Below are 19,674 nucleotides of genomic sequence, written 5' to 3'. Positions count from 1 at the left end.
CCTCACAGAGCCCGCCTCCCCTCACAGAGCCCGCCTCCCCTCACAGGGACACCCTCCCCTCACAGAGCCCGCCTCTCCTCACAGAGCCCGCCTCTCCTCACAGGGACCGCCCTCAGCCCCCTTACCAGCCCCCGGGCACCGACAGCCAAGGTGCTGATAGGCGTTTTAGTTTCCCAGTGTCCTACTTCGTTGAAAAAAGTATTTCTGCTTCAGGTCCTGGGAAGAATTCAGTAGGATGAAGTGGGAAGGGTGGGAGAGGGAAATCAAACCGCCCTGCGCAGGGCGGAGCTGCGACCACCCTCGCCCAGGACCAGCCTGGGGACAGACAGGTAGGAGGGGCCTGGGGAACCAGGTGTCCCCACGTGGAAGAAACTTGTGAAAATATAGTGAAGAAAAGCCTTGATCTAGAAGAAGGTAAGTTTCAGTTGCTTCTGGATAGCAATGGCTTTACTTATTTAAAAGAGAATATAAAGGTGGTTGTGTTTCAGTGCTCATCAGAAGCTTAAATGCAGAAACATCACATAAACCAATGTGGAAGTCCTGATATAATGCTGGAAATAAAGTCCAGTTTCAGTTATTCCAAATTAATTCCCAAAATTCCCAATTGAAAAGTTCACTGCTGTTTTCCTCAAAAGCAAGGTACTTTTCAAAAGACATATTAGTCTTTAACCAAAGGACTTTTGCTTGAAAAATGTGTTATGGGATATCCATTGTTTTGGAATAATTTCTAAACAAGCAATCTATGATTCCACATGAACAAAATCCCCAAACCCCCGCGTTTCTGGTTTTGACTTGAGAAAGGATGGGAGGGCTCAGAGCTTCTGAGGTGATGGGATTCAGCTAAAAGCCTAACACCAATTTATAAACCAAATAAGCGTAAGGTCCGCATGGGTTTCCACAACAAGCTACCCAGTTTTCTCTCATTATCAAGTTTTGAATGAAACTACTTGCCCTTCTAACAACATAAACTAACAGAAAATTATGCCATTCAAGACTTTTGCTTTTAAAAAATATGTTACAGACAGTATAATTCAATTCAGTTCTTATCTCTAAAGATTAGTCCAAATTTGGGGAAGTACATACTGCTAGCATAGACCTGTAAAATCCAAGGGAGCCACCCAATTAAAACATATATTTTACCGTTTTCTCAGTGAAAGCTTGGCTTTCACCCAGATACATTAGGCTTAAATTTTCTTTGACAATGTGAATAAAACATCTGTTGTTTTTAATGATGATTTGCTGCAAGTTCTGGTGCCTGTCATCCCTTCTAATGGGAAAGTAAATTACTCATTACTACAGGAATTAATTCAAACAAAGTGATTCTTACAATAAAATTGATTCCAGCTACTAATCCTGCCATGATCTGTAATACATGTAGTATTGGTGACAAAATCGGATCCTAAGTGAAGAACAAAAGTCTAAAAACTTGGATTTTAGACTTGATGTTTGTTTAGTCATGTGTAAAATTTGTAAGCGGACAAGGTAATTCACCCGTGCCAATTCCATGTATTTTAATGAGTTGATAACTAAAACCTAACTCACGTTGTCTTGGCAGGCTTTAGTATATGTGTGGAGACTACTCAGAGGATTTGGTAGTCATTGCTATGAAGCACCATAAATTAACAGTTGTTGGAAGTTTGTTCCTTAGATGGATTTTATGCAAGACTTCAGCCATTTGGCTGAATTCTTTTTTTAATTTTGTGAGGTTTGTTTTTCTTTGGTGCTACAGCAAGTACTTTGAAAACTGCAGTACGACTTGTAGGAGCAGTGGGGGAATATATCAGTTACATGCCTCTGGTATCATTGCCTTTTAGTTGGGGATGGTGAGGCTCATCCTGAAATTTGAAGGAGAAATGGTCAATGTTGGACATGCTCCAACACCCAATCTGGGAACTGTGCAGTACTGTGTACTCTCCCCTCCTGTTTTGGTTTCCATACCCAGGGAGTCTGGTAATGGTTTCATGGTTTGACCCAGTGATATTCCTTGGACGTTTCAGAAGTAGACGAAATTATTATATGTAAATTGCTGTGCTTTTTTTTTTTTTTCTTTTTTACGTACAAGTATCTAAGAAATCATCTTCATTAATTAATATCACTCGGTCAGTACTCAAAGAAACAAGCAGTTTTAGGCAACCTAACATGAGTATTTGTGACGCAGAGAGCACACAGATGCCTCTTTTTGGATCCAGGTTTTCTAACAGCCTAATTTGTAAATGAGCTTTCTGTGTATTCACACACTCCTAGTAATTTGGCTCACAGACCTAAGGAAATGCAGTCATCAAGCTGTGAATAGTTTCCTACACTTTCATGCTTCATTTCCAGGGACAAAATCATGTCTGAGTGACTTAAGGGGAAAGAGCTGCTGAGGCATATAAATACATCTATATTAAACAGTGCTTCTTAGAAGTAGGCCTGTGTCTTGGTGAAGTTTTGCTGTAAGCACTGGTAGTTTCTGCAGAAAGCAAATCTAAACGCGATATTCAACAGTCTGCAGATAGGAGCGGAGCCTCCTGTGTGGCGTGGAGGTTACGTGTGAGCAGAGGTATGGTAAGTGTGTGTGCTTGCCAAATGTGATTAAAAATAACAAATGCTAATCTGACTTTCTATCTTGGGGATTTGCAAATGCCATACAAAAATGTTGATATCTGAAAGTGTGCGATCCGTGCACAATTGGATAGGTAGATTCAGCTGCTATTTAATGATTGCAGCTCTGGGTAGCTGTGGATCTGTTAATATAATATTAAACTGATGTGTCATTGTTTTCTGTCATAATGCATTAACACTATGATGTCTTCTCCCCTGTGGTCTCTGTATGTCTCAGGTTACTTTGTTTCAGGGCTGAACTGTGACAGAGAGGAAAGCATTACACTGGGGTTGAAAGGAGTTGATGGATTCAGCTGTGGAATTGGTGTTGAATTTTTTCTATTGAAATATTTATGCAGCAGAATGGTCAAACTCATTCGTAAATTTGACACCTTTAAGTAACTAGTTTTAGCCAAAAATAAACTACTGAAGTGACATACACACAACACATTTCATTTGAGCTTATTTTAGAAGTTAAGGTAGTTCACAGAGTAGTAAGAGTTGAGTCTAGGTGGGTGCTAAGGAAACCGTGAGCTAGATTTGTGGAGCCTGAGGAGAAAACTCCTCTCCCAAGAGGCTGGAGCACTGTAGGGGTGAAATTCCTCTTTATGAAGTCAGATTGGAGTGTGTATTCCCCTTTCCCAGAAGAAAGTATTTCACCCCCAGAGCTACTGTGGTCCAGATGTCTTCACACGTCTTTAGTTGGGGTTCATCCTGTAATAGAGACAGCTTTAATATTCACAAAGCCAGAGAGCAACCCTGGTGTCGGTTAGTAAGAGCACTCCAAGGATAGCTTGGCTTTAGAAACCCGAGGCACAGTAAAGCAGTATAAACTTGGTTTTGTGTGTTTGTGATGGAGGCCAGAATTCCTGATCCCCAAACTTTGAAGCTGAATTCCAGGAAAGGCTTCATGGCAGTGAATATCCATTGGATGGAAGTGCCAAATGCCCTGTGTTACAGAACAGTCCTCTTCTTTCCTACCACCCTTCGGCTTCCTACGCAGAGTGTAGCGATTCAAAAGCCCCCTAGGAGGAGGCTGTCTACTTGTGGAATGGAAAGGTCGGCCCACGCTTAGGTTGGGAGTTCCTCTAAGTACGCGCTTACTAAAAACTTAAGCAGCGCTTAAGTGCTTAATCCTGCTCCTTGCTGTCACTAAGCTGATATTTGAAAATGCTCTGCATTGGGATTTTGCTGCCATTTGAGCTATTTTGCATGAAAGCCTGTGATTACAGAATGATAATGTTTTGACACAGTGATAAAAGCCAGGAAATTCACCATTAGTGGTGGTGTTTCTCTCTGTCTTGCCTTTACTGCATGACAGCTTTAGTGTAGGCAGTAATTGAATAGAAATGACAATAGCAATTAACTTATAACCTTCTGCTTCAGTACGCATTTTAGCATTCATTCAAGGAAAAATGTCCATTAAGAAAATAAATATTTGTACATGAGTGATCTGTGATAAAAATTCATACAGCCTGGAAAAACTGCTGTGAATAACAACATCAATATAAGTATGACTCGGATTTTCAATTTCCCTTTCAGATTTTGACATAAAAAATATGATTAATCCCTTCTTTTCTTTCGTAGTTTCAGGCCATCCCTGTTACAGTAATTAGTCAGAAAACTGAAGTTTAGATAATGTTCTTTACGCAATTACTATCAATTGGTTAAATAGGCCATTTTGGCATTGATATTTTCCTCAAGAAGCCGTTAAGTTTTTTGTCCATGGTTCATTACTGTTTGTGATTAGTTAGGTGGGGAAAGAAATGGAAAATGGTGATTTATGTTTTCATGAATGACAGCTTCCTATTTCTGGTAGCTGCGTGTATGTTGTTTAAAGCCTGGTTTATTAATTAATAAGTAGAATTTCTCTGCATCTTTGATCATTGATACTGTCATGCAGAATTCTGAATATTTAAAAGCAGTTTCCAGTTAATCTCTAGCACATGTGCTGTATCACAAGTCAAGGCATCACTGTGCTCAGTGATTAAATATATAAGATGCTCACTTTCCAATTTGGAGTGAATGTGCTGTTGGAGAAAGTGATAGGTTTAACACTGGTTTGAATTGATCAAGTGTCAGGATAGACTATGAAATGTCTCCTAAAATAGCTCCTGAAGAATCTCAAACAAAATTATTTTTAAAAATTATCCATGGTAATAGCTAGGCCTGAAAAGGAATAACCTGATTTTCTAAAGTCCTGAGCCTTTCAGAGATTTTATGGGTTTCAGTACCTCTGAAAGTCAAGTTATTGCATTAAAACAACTAATTTTGACCTACAATTAGGGAAAAAAAAATCTCCTCAAAACAAACAAAAAACCCTCCCAAACAGCCCAACCTTCAATACCAGACAGCACCAGCTCCTTTGAGCTTGTTGGTGGTTTCTGAAGACCTGCTTAATATGAAAACTGCTCATGTAGGCATTGGTTTGACTTGCCTGTCGGTGTCAGCACTTTCTACCAGTTCATGCATAGCAGGTGAATTTTAAGAGGAATCTGTGTGTGTGGTAACAGATAGCAATTGTTACCTCCATAAAGCTTTCCTTTTCTGTACTTATGTGTGTGCTGCTGAAAGCTTTTGAGTCAAAGGAACCTATTTTGCCCTTTGATATGGCACGAGCCGTGCTAAAATGAAAAGCTGCTGCATGTGCAGGAGTCTGGGGTCGGGCAGGCTGGTGCTTGCTGACTGAGGGGCAGTGGGCACCAAGGGGCAGAGCTGCTCTGCCTGACGCCCCTGTGTAGGGATACGGGGCTCTGCCTGGTGCCAAAACGAAGTGACTGGCAGTACCTGCCTGCAAGGACAGTGACTGGATGAAGAGGGCCATTAGGGACACCTTCACTGAGTGCTTGCCCACCGGCTGCCCCAGCCCTGCACCCCCAAGCCCAGGCTCTGATCACCTCCAGCTTCAGCTGCTGCAAGCAGAGCCTTGTTGAGGTGAAGGCTCGTTTGCCAATCAGCAAACCCCCCATAACTCAGCCCACCTGTTTGTAGTTTATTTACAGCTGTTTCCATTAAACCTGTGAGATGTCTTCCAGATTAATAAATGCCTGCACTGCAGCGTGTCTGCACACGTGAGTGTGTTCTGGGGGTATACGTATGCCTCTGCTAAATGCTAGACTTATGTTTGCTAATATAATATTAGTCTTATTATTGAGATTCATTTATTATACAGCATTTCTGCTTGAAAAAAGTGTTCGTGTGAAACATGGCCCCTTGTTAGGAGTGGCTCTTGCTGCTAGGTGAGCACCTGAGCTGAGTGCTAATGCAAGGAAGGCTGGATACGAGGCAAGAAGAGGCTCAGAGGGGTAAGTGCAATGTCTGTCCACCCTGGCACCCTTGAATGGCTTGGAGGAATGCTCAGATGCAGTAGAGCTGTTTCAGGTATGTTTGTATTATTTATTCTTAAGTAAGACAATTCCTTTAGTAGTGTATTTATTTTTCCAGATGTCTTCAAGCTAAAGATTTTAATGTGTGAGTTTCAAAACTTTTTTTTTTTAAAGTATATTGAGTGCATCTGAAGCCTTTTCTGTATGTTGCTTTTTCTTTACTAGGTGATTTATTTGTAAACAGACTTGCCAATTGTTTTAGTCAGGCAAAAATTTTGGGTTGTGTGCCAGGGAGCTTGTGTAGCTGCACAGGTGGACCAGGCTTGCACAGAGCAGGAGTGTTCTGTGCTGTGAATTAAATGCATTGCTTAGTTTTGAGTCTCTGCTAGACTTCAGTCTGGCACAATATCCTGGTGGACTGTGGACATTATTCAGAATAAAGATTTATTGTCTAAGGCTGTGGAGCTGTTTTAGACTTGCATATTTTAAATACTGAGTTCGTGATTCAAATTATTCTCAGCTCTCAAGGGAACCAAGAGGGCTTTGAACAACTAGCTTGTAAATGTATTGGTAATAAGAAATCTGTCTCCACTGTTTTGTTTTAGTGGAGGCAGATGCGCTGTGTCAAGGACTTGGGCATAGTTTATAAGCTGGTGGCCTGGGAACTTACAGGGAAGAGGAGTGTGGCATGGATGGATGGGAAGCTTGGTAGAGGCTTTGGAAGCAATGAGTTCTATGAGAGGGTGGGATTTTCTGCTATGTTTTGCTGTCTTACGGGTGTTTTTTTCCAATATGTGGAAATGCAGACTGAAAAGGGGTGATCAGGTTCAATAAGTTTGACCTGGTTCAAGACTTCTTGTTCTGTGAATAAAATGTGACTTTGTCAGTGTGAGGCTACTGTGTTTAGTAAATTGAATTCTGTGGACCCAGTGTGAGTTTGGAGGAAGGAGCCCTGTGGGTTTAGGGTGATGGAAGAGCTGGGGCATGGGGTGCTACTGGTAAATCACATTCAGGCTTGTTTTTCTCTCTATTTGTTGTGACTTCCATGTACCCACATTTGTCCATGTAGCCTTTTACTCCAGTTGGTTTTCCAAGAAACATCCTCTTCTCCTTCCCCTGCAGAACCCAGCAGCCAAAGAAATAAAGGTGTTATTTGCAATCTAACAAAAGCAAATGCTTCTGTAAAGTGAATGCTGATGGGCACTTAGTCCAGATGTGTTCTTTCCACCTCTCCTTTCCCCAAAACAGCCCTGTTAGCAGCTGAGGAGAGAAGAGGAAATGAGGCTGAGGTGCCTTTCTTCCCCTCCTAGTAGGGACTGCTGATCAATCTACATCTCTGGTCACTGTCTCATCCCAAAACTATCATTATTCCTGAAAGCTCCTCCTTGACAGGTTGTTATGACTTCACCACTACAAGTCCCTCATACTTGTGAAAAATGACCAGATCACCCATTTGCTTATGAATTGTGGAATGATACCCAAAGCAGACATTTCAACACATGCAAATTTTCCTCTTATTGGACGAATATTTTTCCTTGTTCAGAGTTACCTTATTCATCAGCAGCGTTTGGCCACTGGTAAAGTGACATGCGGCAGCTCTTTCACAGTTGGTTTAGGACACAAAATAAAAAAGCTGTACCTTGCAGAGAAGTGTTACGGGGATCTGAACAGCCAGAAAGTAATTACACACTTGGAATGCCACGAGGATGCCAGCTGACTGTGGGGAAAAAAACATTACCCTCTGAGAGTGAGAAGTCTAGAGATACCCAAGTTTTCTGCTAGGCTAAAGGAGAAATTCTTATTTTTCTGCAGAGTTAATGGGTTAAATTGACTGTCCAAGGGATCAGACAAGCACCACAGCTGGTGCAATGTGGGGGGCAGGCACGTGAGGACAGCAGGTAAGAAAGGAACAGAGAGGACTGCGCTTCCTGGAAGCGTTTGTTAGTGTATCTGAGTCCTACTCAAATACTGACTGGAATTGAAGGGCTTAAAAGCAGGATTTAATCAGATCCACAGTGTGAGATGTAAGAGTATCTGCACTTGCAAGGAAAAGCCTTTCTGGTTTTCTGTAGCACTGGCATAGAGAGAAGTGGATGTATTACCTACCTCCGAGACTACATCAGCAACTCATTTGTCAAAGAGCAAGGGAAAAAGTGAGTAATGGAAGTTTATGGAGTATATTTTCTTCTCAGTGTACTATTAGCATTAATGGGAAATACACTCAGAGCGAAGAGAATATGCCCCCTTGTGTGCTTAATGATCAAGCTCCCAGGTCACTGCTAAATCTCACGCACTTTATGTGCTCCTCAGTGCAATGTTTCTACACTGTAATTTAAAATGGGGTAAATTATATTGCTGACCTTAGTTAATTGCTGTCAGTGAAGCAATATCATAGCCAAGAGCAGACTGCATCAAAATGACCTGAGATCAATCCTTCCCTTTCTAAAAACAGAGCTACAGATTATTCCTCATGTTATTAAAAATACAGTCACTCAGGATGCTGTATTTAGAAAGCAGATAATATTTAGTCAGAAGATCACAGAAGCTGTGGTGACACTTGTTTTCTCCTGAAGGCATAACACTTGGTCACTGCTGTGGAGTTTCTGCAGCAGCAGCATACAAACACTTCTGGAATTGTCTTTTCCATACTAAGTGAGGTTTTTTTTTCCTTCAGCACTTCAGTAAATTAAATGAGGAAAGCAGAATCAAAGGGAAGAGCATGGAAATTATATGGTGCTGCATACATAGTTCTTTTTCTTTTGTTTTAAATTTGAGAAAGCTATAGACTTTAAATCTATGTTAGTCCTCTCTGGATCTCACTGGAGATTTGTGGTGTATAAAACTAAAGCACAGGTTTGTTAGTGGGAATGAACACAGGAGGGGGATCCTTCCCCTCTAACTTTAAACGTGAGCCTTGTTAATTCATGTTTAGGGTGATGGCATCATTGCCACAGAACACTGACTTCGGAAGGAATTTTGGGGAGAGCCTTTGCACCAGCTTTCCTGAGTTTGTTTGCTTTTTTACGAAAGAGGGCCTCGTTCACTTGCAGAGATGTGACAACACTGCTGAGAGCCTGTGCATAGACACAGGGCTGTAGCTTGCTGGTGATCTGTTACTGAAGGACCTGGTTGTGCTTACTGCAATGAATAAGATTGGGCTGATTTCAATTGCCCCCAAGTTGTGATAGTCAGCTTGAAGGGCAAGGCTTCCAGGCAGGAAGATAGCTTGCAGGTAGGGAAAATGGGTTAGCTCCTCCCTGGAGAAGGGTGTCAGGCCCTGCTGCCAACATTGGAAGACACCAGAGTTGTTTCTATTTCATTATATTAGTTGAGTTAATGCCCTATTCCAGTGTTTGTGGGGAAAGATAAGGGAGACAGGGCAGTGTGTGTCATGTTAGAAGACACCCATCCTGTTCAAAGTCCACCGAGTAACCTTTGAGGAGGATGAAATGTGGCGCAGGTCTGCGAGGATTTCCAATCTTTGTTCTGTTCTCTAGGGCACTGTTTTCTGACGGCTGCACACGCAAGCAGAGAGCGTGTTGCTGCATATGCAGGATAGTTCACTCTTCTGCTCCTGGGGCACAAAGCCAAACCTCCACATTAAAAAGGGAGCCACAAGATTTGCATCCTTCTCAAGCAGTGTGCTACGACCTCAGCCTATGTTCCCAGCCCTCATGAATACTGAATGGCTTTGCTATTATAATGCAGTGCATCCAAAATGAATTGGTAATGATCAGCAATAAACATTTAGATGACTGTAGTTGAGGTTTGGTGGTGGAATTTTTTGGGGGTTTGTTTGTTGTTTTTTTTTTTTTCTAAAAAGTTATAACTGCTTTTTATGCGAGCACTGCTCTTTTTCTCCCTCTGAGCACAGAGGAAGGGCTTTGCCATTGTAGCTCTTGGCAGGCCAGGGCTGCCATAGCACATGGGCTGCTTGGTGGGAGAGCTATCGGAGCCTGGCACTTGGGCACGGTGGGTGCAGGTAGGTGTGTCAGCGTGTCTATGCCAGATGGCATGGGGCTTGTGAGCCCAAGTGATAATAAAACTCATCTGTGATGTACAATAGGGTCCTCCTTGATCAGCTATGAGAGACTTCTCTAATTGTAGGCAGGATCTGGAGAGCTTTTATGAACACCCAGAACATGAATCCTTGAATACCCCTGATGCAGCATGCCGTGGAGCAGGAGGCTGATTGTTGAGCCAGATGAATAGCAGAATTTTTACCAGGTGACTTTATAGGAGCTGCTCTAAGTCTTATCCCCTTGCCTGAAGCACAGAAGGAAGAGTTTGTTGTTCTGTACCACCACCAACAGCTCCCACAGCTCTGCCCTCTGGAAAGAGAAGGCAATCAAAGAAAAAAGTGTGTGTAAATTCTCAGATTAACATTTGTCAAACCACTGCTGAATCATGACAATTGAAGTGTTACTGAAATTTAAAAAAAAAATATGGGAAATTTGGTTCTATTTCACTTACACCAGCTGTTAAAATGGTGTATGTCTAAATGTATTTCTGTGTTTATTCTTCATTCCTCTGCGTTGTTTCTCTTGCTTCAAGTTTGTCTAAAAGATTGTTGTGTTCAAATATTTAAACCTCAATGTTAGCATCCAGAGGAAGTTTGAGTAAATTTCAAACTGCACCGTGTGTATCTATCAGAATTACTGGCTAAGACAAGCTCCAAGTATTACTGTTTGTAGTCTCATAAATCTTAGATTTCATGGATACCTTGATTTATTTTAGTTGCTTTTTGATGAGCTACAGGAAAACAAGTTTGTAAATGGAAAAAGGTCTAGCCTAACTTTACTGTGATTTGCATATCCTAATATAATAAATAAGTTTTTGATAAATTTCTAGATGCTCAGGTATGATAGAAATCTTCACCCTAAACTCTTAAATCATCTTTGTACAACCTCTGTTCTAAGATAAGCCTGATACCTTATTGTGTGGATTCAGAGCAAGAATAGTTCCTTGGTACTGCTAGCAGACCCTCCTGCAGTGTTTGGCCCTGGTCAGACAATAGAGATTATTGCTTTGTGTCGCTAGGAAAAATCAGAGGTGCATGCTCACAAATTTCTGTGAGGTTGCAGAAATGTTAAAATATGCTATGTTTGCAGTAGAAGTAACAATGCTGTAGAACAGATGTGTTTTGAATAAACTGGATGACTTGAAACATTGTTTGAAACTTTATTGGGAGATTTCACATCTAGTCTAAAAACTCAATTATTCTATAAACTCCTGGGCATTTGGGCTTTTATTAGGAAAAAAAAAATTAACTCTGAATATCCAGAAAGTTGCTAATTAGAGTCACTTTTAGCTACCTTGCCTCTACTGAATTACATGTTAATAAACTAGTTCCTGTGTATATCTCATATATAAAATTGCTTGTGTTGTATGCTACAGAGATCACGTTTCCAACCTGGAAATGGACCTTGACTGCAGTTTTTCTCCTGCTGAAAATACTGTGAACAGTGCAAGTAGCTGATGGGCCTGTGGAGGAGCTCTGCCCCAGGAGAGAACCTGGAAGAGAGTGCTCATTATCGCCCTTGGGGACTGAGCTGGTGAAATCACCTGGAAAAACTGGAGGTGGCCCATCGCCGCTTTCCAACATGCCACTGTTGGTGCATCACCCATGAATAGGAAAACAGGTATCCTCAATGGAGAGAAAGGCCCACTGGAAAGAGCAGACAGTTACAGAGATCCTTATGACAGGAGCTGCTGCTTGGCACTGACCCTGGCTTGGCCAAAGCTCTGAGTTTGGAGTATGTCCTGGTGGAGCTGTTGGTGAAAGGGTGGATTTGGGTTACAGAGACCTTTTCAGTTGGTTCTAATATCAGTGAGCACATTTAATGCTAGGCTGCAGTACAGCCAGTGCCAGTAGTTATGGTAGCTGTTGGATCAGGCCATGTATGTCAGGGCAGAGCCATAGTGCAGAGCAGCCCTTGGAGGGCAAATCCAGTCCATGCTTTCAAAGCATATAAATCTGCATTGTTGTAGTTGCTTTTTACAGAGAGTACGGAGTGAGATTTCATCATTTTTAATTTTCTTTTAAGTGTGTCTCCATTCAACAGATTAAAAGAAGAATTCCCGAGGAATAGTTAGCATACAGACAGAGGCTTCGGGCTGTAAAAGTGAAAGCAGGGAGGTGTAAGGGTGATAAGGGAAACGAGCTGCCATGATAAAATACAGTCCACAGGAATAAATGTTGTCTGTTAAAATCTCTCTGAAGTGGGAGGAGAGTAGAGTTTTTGGAGAGGCAGAGGAGAGGTGAGGACTGAAAATCAGCAAATGGGCATTGAATTTGTTCTTTGTAACTTCTTTTTGTGAAAGAATGATGGTTTATTGGTTAGGAAGGTTTCCTTTTGTCTTGTTGGAGGGAAGGGGGCATAAATGTTAAAGGAACTTGATAAACACACATAAAAGTGTGCCTGTGTGTTTGCAGAATGTGTAAAACAGGTGGTATGCTGATAACTGGCAGAAACACTCTGTAATGGTAGGTGAATAATACAATTTAGGGAGTTATTGTATGGATGAAGACAGAAGAGGTGTGTGATCTTAGTGTTTATGTGGTGTGCTAAAGAGGACTTCTGTTTTGACAGAGCTTTAGCTAAATACGAGCACTTAAGATTGAGGTGAACCCTAAAGGCACTGAAGTTCATTAGTTCTGGTAGACAGAACATTCACTATTACTGGCCCAGGGCCTGAGATAAAGTGTTCGTTTGCCTTTGTAGAGGACTTTAATGCCTTAAATAAAATGGTGTTATTTTTGGCGCTGAGAGAGCCTTTAACTTGCATTGCAGAAATAACCTGTGTCCCGGCTTAGTTTCATGACCCCTTGCCCAGAAACATCACAGAATGGACCTATGTGTTTTCCTTTTTGATGCTGCCCAAGGGCCAGCTTAAGTCTTTAGACTTGAGATGGGTGTAGGTCAGGCCTGGACTTGGTCTGTGTCCCAAATGCTGTTCAGATGGGAACGACCCTGGTACAGGGCTGGAGGGTTACCAGCCCAGCAGCCAATGGGGCCAGAGCTGGGGACTGCTAGGACAGCATCGCCTCTGGAGGAAATACTCACCAGAAAGAAATCTGACTTCTCCTCTTCAGCACTTACTTACAAGCCTAACTTTTGTTGTAGTTATTTCTTAAAACACTGTTTAAAAAAAAAAAAAAAAAAAAAAAAACCCAGTATTTTATTAGTGTCTGTTGTTATCCAGGAACCTGATGAAATACAATTCTCAACAAAAATGTCTTTTTATCTGTTTGTAATTTAAGATTCTCATAGCATCTGACTACTTTTAAAAAATCTAAAGAGTAGTCATCATGGTGTTTGCCAACAAAAGTGCTCCGGATTTATTCTCCCCCCCCCCCTTTTTTTTAATTATATATGTTTTGGGTTTGTTGCTTGCTTCATTATGATTTTGTTCTGGAGTCATATTTTACATGTTTTAATAGAGAAACTAGCAATTTCATTCCCTTGGCTAGGTGCTTCAGTTATTAGGGCCCCTGGCAAGTTTAAACAAAATGCACAGATAGATGAGAGTATTTGCCTCTTCTTGTCTTCAAAGTGCTTTACAATCATTAACTGATTATTCATGGTTTATCCTGTGAATATCCAGGTGAATGTCAGAGGTGTTTCTATTAAATTATATTTACAAGATCATGCAAATTGGAAGGAACTACAAGATTTCACTCATAAGGAAATTAATGCTTTCATAATTACCTGTTTAATTAAAACAAAGAATCTAGATGTTGCGGAGAACAGTTGATTGGAAAAACTCTCCTTAATGCAACATCTTTACAAAAAACAGGGTTGTACCAGGAATAGGAAGCAGAGCTGCAAAATCCACTTTACAAATCAGCAAACTACTCTGAGCAACAATACTGAAGGTCTCTCTGTATTCTGTTCACAAAGAATATAGTAGGGATTAAAAGGCAGGGGAGCAAAGCAATACAGACTGAGTTGTGAACTTAGTTGCACAGTCATCCCTTGCAAAAGTAAACAATGTATTGTTTAGAAAAAAATAGATTTATTTTCTTAAATATTTTCTTAATCCCCCAGAATCCATTGCTTTTGTGAAATTAGCTAGGTATTATGTAAGACTGAAGAATTTGAGTAGAATAAGAGAAAGTCCTTGCTCTGTTTCTGTCTCTGCTTAAAATCTTTCATTGTCCCTCTTCTCTAGAATATCCAGGCATTGTTTTTATTACATTTCCTAACAGGTAGAGTTGTAATATGCTTTTATGATCTCTGCCTTACAGAGCGTCATTTAACTTTTTTTTAACCACAGTGGAAATGATAATATGGCTGATAGATGCATTTCCAGAAAGAAAAGTGTCTTAATTAATGATGGCCAAACTTAGCTGATTAATTTAGATTAAAATAGCAGTGAAGATGGAATGACTTGGATTTTTACTGACTTTCCCAGCTTAAATGGCAGCTGCTCAGATCAGGGAAATCCCTCTGGCATTCTGCTTTCCTACCTGCACAATGCACTGAAACAGTTAAAAGCAAATTGTACACATTTTGTTCAGCCCAACAGTCTGGAGGTTCAGAAGATAAGAAGCGCTTCTCAGCATGAGCGAACTGTGAAATGTGTTTGAGGATGAAGCTTTTGATGAGAATTTACATTAAAAAAAAAAACCAACCACAAACTCACCCAAACTTCCATTTTAAAATATATCACACTGTTTATTCTTGCAGAGAAGTAAGTCTTATCTTTTGAATTTCAGACTGTTGTACTGAACAAAGTTTTTAAAGATGTTTTAGTGGCAATTGACATTTGAAACCTCCCTCACAACTGGCGGGGGGGTGTGTGGAAATCCTCTATTCTCAGTGTTTCCTTGCTGCAGGTATAATATCCCTTGAATATTTTTAGGCCAAATGCCCTTTCAGAATTATACAAGGTCTTGGCTCTTAGATAGTTGATCTGAGCAAAATAAGGAAAGCTTTCCTGCAAATGGCATTGCAGCAGAGTTATTTCTAAGCAAACTTTGTTCTTGGATACTAAGTGTAATAAACTTTCCTGACAACCCAGAGATTAGTATAACAGTAAAATCACTTTTCTAGCCAAGATGCATACAATGTAGGTAGACAGCTCAGTACTGCCTATATGTGTTTGCATGAGTTTGTGAAAAGTACTTGTTCCAGCAAGTGTGTAAAATAACTTATATCAGGAAATTGAGTGAAATTGTGATATGGTATAAGCAAGTATGAAGAGTTTCCTTGAAGCACTTGTTTCCTGTTCTTAGACGTCAGCTTTAGCATTTAAAGAAACTAATAAAGTTCAGATGACATCAGGGGCACAAAATGTAAGTTGTCAGGTCTAATAACTTCCACAAGCACTAGTGCCATTTAACTATAATAGAAAATGAAATAATTCAGCTTTCACAAACATACAGTAGGACTCTTCTGAAAGTGTTGTGATCTGTATAAGTTTTCAGGAATCCTTTTAAAAAAAACAACCATTTTGTGGATTACAGTTTGCATCTGTCTGCATGTGTGCAAAAGGTGAATCCTTCTGGAGCTTTCCTCATTAAATTCTTGCAAGTGCTCAAAGGGTAGATGCCAGCATCACCTCACGCCTCCTTGCACTGAAGACCAATATTCCTTCTTGAACTAAAGACCTATCAAGCAGGTTACAGATTTATTCCAGCTCTAGAGTAGCCAGAAAAATGGAGGTACCATTAGGAGGAAGCACTATACTAACCTATGGAAAGAAAATTCTTTGGCAGAGCCTGATTCCGTAGTGTCCATCACTGTGTTCTCATTTCTCAAATCTGACTGCTCGTAACAGTCACCATCTGTCTTCACCTGTGAGAGTCATCTTAAAGCCACACTGCAGCCTGCTTCAATTAGTTTGTTGTTTGTTTGTTTTTTTTTTTAAATATCGTTCTCTAACTAATATAAAATATTTGTGACAACTAGCTGAAGATAGTGCTGTTTGTCTGTGCTGGTGTTAAAAAGCAGAACAAAGTCTGTAAGGCAAAGGATTACCTTCTTTAGATCTGGGAAAAAAATGGGATAAACTTTTTGAACATGGAATCACATCTGTCACTCACTTCATCATTTGGGAACAGCGCAGCCGGTATGAGCTGGCAGGGTGCAGGCTGCTCCCCAGACCCTGTGGACTGGGAACCTCTGGCTAGGAAATGGCCGTGCAGGTTTACAGCTCCTGACTCTTGCAGTTCTGCTGTCACTGTTCAAAGCTTCTGCAGGTCTGGTGCACAGTGCCTGGGAGATGTGAATAATGCGTTGGCCCTACACTTATCCATCTGAAGCAAGCGCCCAGCAGAACCATACAGCTCTCCCCATGCATTCTGGTTTGCAGGTGTCAGCATACCGTCCCCCTACATCACTAACACTGCATGCAGTCCCACTGTCTGCACAGGTCCAGGCTACAAAGCAGTGACTAATACTAGGAGTGCTGTGCTGTAAATAAGAACTTGTGTGTTAGATGCGCAGGAAATATTTTCAAGGTGATTTTTCAGGGCTGACAGAGTTGGAAGGGATTAGGAGGCTCTCAAAATTTTGCTGAACAGGTAGATGTCATTGAAAAGAGATGTGTGTATTTCTGGTTGGGGGGGAGAAGGGGAAACAGATGGGTATTTTATAGATGGGTTTGGTTTCATATCTAGAAGGAACAGGTAGTCTGCTTAAGCAGCCTCTGCTTTTAATTTCTGCTGTCCTTGCACAAGGGGCAGGTGGAAGAAGAGGAGGAGGGGGAGCAACCAGCTTGAGAAGCCAGGCATGCTGCTGCTCGCACCCAGAGAGGTGGCATGGGATGCAAATAGGGTCAGTCCTTACCCACTGTGGTCGTACCTTATTGCCAGCTGCTCCTTTGAGTCCCACAGGCAATGCAGGCAGCAGCCCCCAGTTGTTTGCCTCCATGGGCAACTGCCAGCTCAACTAATTCCTAACTTAACATTTTTACTTTCTCAATGTGGAGCACCTCTCAAAGCATACTTACAATGCAGGGAAAGCTGCACCTACTATTTTCTAGTATGGCTTGTCGTTGAGCTGGTAAATGCTCTGGATGCATCAATGTGTTACATATTGTACAGGAGGAGTGTAGCAAATCATAACTGTGGTCTTCACGTGGTGGAAAGGCTTCACTCTGGAATATCAGTTTAGTTAATCACTGTTTACCAAATGCCATTTCTAAGGTCTGTGATGAATGTGTGTGCTCGGAGCCTGGCTCATCGGTTGCTACGTATGAGTTGATGGTTATGCAGTGAGTGGTCCATGTGAATTTCTATTTTCCTGTTGGTACAGCAATTGACCAAAAAACCTCTGTGATGTAGCCATGTAGTATCACAAAGGCTGTGAAGGAAAACACACTTTGTGTTTTCAGTAAATGAAGAGAGCAAAGAAAGTCACCAAATCCCATAGGTGTTCTGTGCAGTGGGGGGGGAGTGACCTGACTGCTGTCTTAAAATTTGTGCTAGATTTGCTTTACTGATTTAGTGAATATGGATTTTAATTTTTTTTATGAAAGGGCTGCATCTGAATGAAGGTAGCTGAAGCCTTTTCTCCATATAATGTAACAGATTGCTCAGAGATTTTACTGATTTAGTGAATATGGATTTTATTTTTTTTTTTTATGAAAGGGCTGCATCAAAATGAAGGAATCTGAAGCCTTTTCTCCATCTAATGTAACAGATTGCTCAGAGACGGCAGACACCTAAATCTTGTGATGGGCACTGCAGAGCAGGGCTGGTGCAGGTAGTGGCTGTGGATGGAGACACAGCACAGCCATGCTGGTGTACCTACTTTGAGGATAAATTAAAGACCTTTAATCTCTAGAGCTTTCACTTCTGTTTTCTCTTAGCAGTTCACATACTTTCTCTTTTTCCCTCAAAAGATGCAAGTTCCTTTGTTCAAGGTATGTTTTGTACGAACTTGATCAGAAGGCAAATCGAAGCTTATTCTGTTTGTAGCAATGGATGGAAACATTCTGAAATGTCAATTCAGCTGTCACCAGAAGTATCAAACAACCTAATAATTTAAACTCTCTCATTTCAGTACCATCAAATAATTCACTATTCAAATGAATCATACACCTCAGGAAAATCAATAATACAATTCTGCATGAAATAAAGCATGGCTTCTGTTCCACTGAGCCTGCTCATTTCTACTGTATTCTGATTCAGCCAATCTTTAATATGCAATCAGACTGCTTGATAATACATATTTATTTTCATTCTGTGGGAAGAGATAGCTCAGCAACCTGTTACTAGGGTGTAGAATTTTCAGGATTTTCATCTCCAAATCCTTTTGTTCAAGGATGTGTTAGGTGGTTTCCATGCCACAGTTTTTAGATACCAGATCAGTTCCAAAAAGACACGAAGTAAAGGCTAACTCCTGATGCTGCAGTGGGGGATGACTGCAGCTTTCCTTTGAGTCTAGGGGACATGCATTTGAAGAGCAGGATCTAAGCCTCTTTCACTGGGGATTTCAGAATCTTTCTGATGATGAAGGACTGAGTTAGAGACCTTGTATTCCTTCTAAAACTTCCAGGCGTCAATCTTTCACCTCTATAATGTGAGGTTAATTTATTGCTCAGGGAGGTTGCTTACAGCGATGCATTGATGACAAAGGTGTAGTACTGGTGTCCTCACAGATGGACTTGTGTCCTGCTAGGTTTTTCCTTCATTGTGTAGATGATAAAGAACAGCAGAAGGAGCCTTTAAGTTCAGGTCTGCAGGTCCAAGATGTGCAACTGATAGCTGAGACCTGCTGAGAGAAACACAAGCTGCTGTTCCACAAACTTGAGACTGGAGCTACAGATATTTATCCATAAAAAAATCAAGTGTAGATCAGCTTTATCAGGTAAAGGGTCAGAAAAGAGATATCACTCAAACCGTGTCAAGTTTCATTCTCGTGGCTGTGACCATAGCAGCTAGTACTTATATTAAAGCATTACCCTACTTTTTATTATACTCGTCTCTTCACTCCTGCTCGGCATTATTGCATGTTGGCTCATTTGGGTTTTTGTGGCTTTCTTGTGGCAAACTGAAGTCCATTTCCATTTAGTGAAGGGTTAGCAAAATTCCTCTACAGTGTAAAGATCAGTCCAAGAGTAATGGTTTGCATCATTAAGTGCTTGGTCAGAATCTAAGTTTGTTTGACCTTCTTGGGATCACAGATGACGTGTCCAATGTTGCTTGGGAGCTGAGTAGGCAAACAGGGAGGAAAACTTGTATCTAATATCTAGATATTTGGATCAGCCTTTCTTTTCTCATTTTGCGTCTCATTTCTTTTTCCCTCAGCAAAAATAGAACTGGGCCCTTTCAATACAATCCAATTAAGAAATCCAATTAGCACTACAACTTACAGGGCACTATTATCATGTTGACTTTTAATCATGCTACTGTGAGTACATGTCTTTTCTGAGCCCTGACTGTTATGGAATAATTAACTTGAACATGCTGAGGCAGAACACTTTTTCTTAACAAAACTCTTTAAAATATTGTGTGTTTATTAGCTGCTTATGTGGTGTGTTAAGAACAAAGGGTAAACTAGATATCCACACTGAAAAGATGAGCTTAATATTGACCTCTCTGTAGCAGTCTTCTGTGAGTGAAACAATTTGCCTTGTGTGAGAAAGTGCATGTTGACTAATAGAATTAGCTGAAGGAGTCCAAAATTGAGCCTCCGTGCTAAAAAGGCTGACCACAGCTTTCCATGATCTCTGAAGGTTTGTGTAATTGCTTCTCATGGCTGTGTCTTAGTTATGAAATGTTTTCTTTTTAATTAAACCATCATCTCTCTAG

The 19,674-nt window shown here is 40.9% G+C and overlaps 1 protein-coding gene across 2 annotated transcripts in view; it reads left to right on the top strand.

The window, feature by feature from the left end:
* KCNIP1 (Kv channel interacting protein 1) overlaps positions 1-19,674 on the top strand; it is a 281,825-nt gene that overhangs the window by 179,837 nt on the left and 82,314 nt on the right. The window lies entirely within an intron of this gene.

This window comes from Charadrius vociferus, unplaced genomic scaffold, assembly GCF_000708025.1.
Source record: "Charadrius vociferus isolate BGI_N301 unplaced genomic scaffold, ASM70802v2 scaffold822, whole genome shotgun sequence".
NCBI lineage: Eukaryota > Metazoa > Chordata > Aves > Charadriiformes > Charadriidae > Charadrius > Charadrius vociferus.
This window is presented reverse-complemented; position numbering and strand designations above follow the sequence as displayed.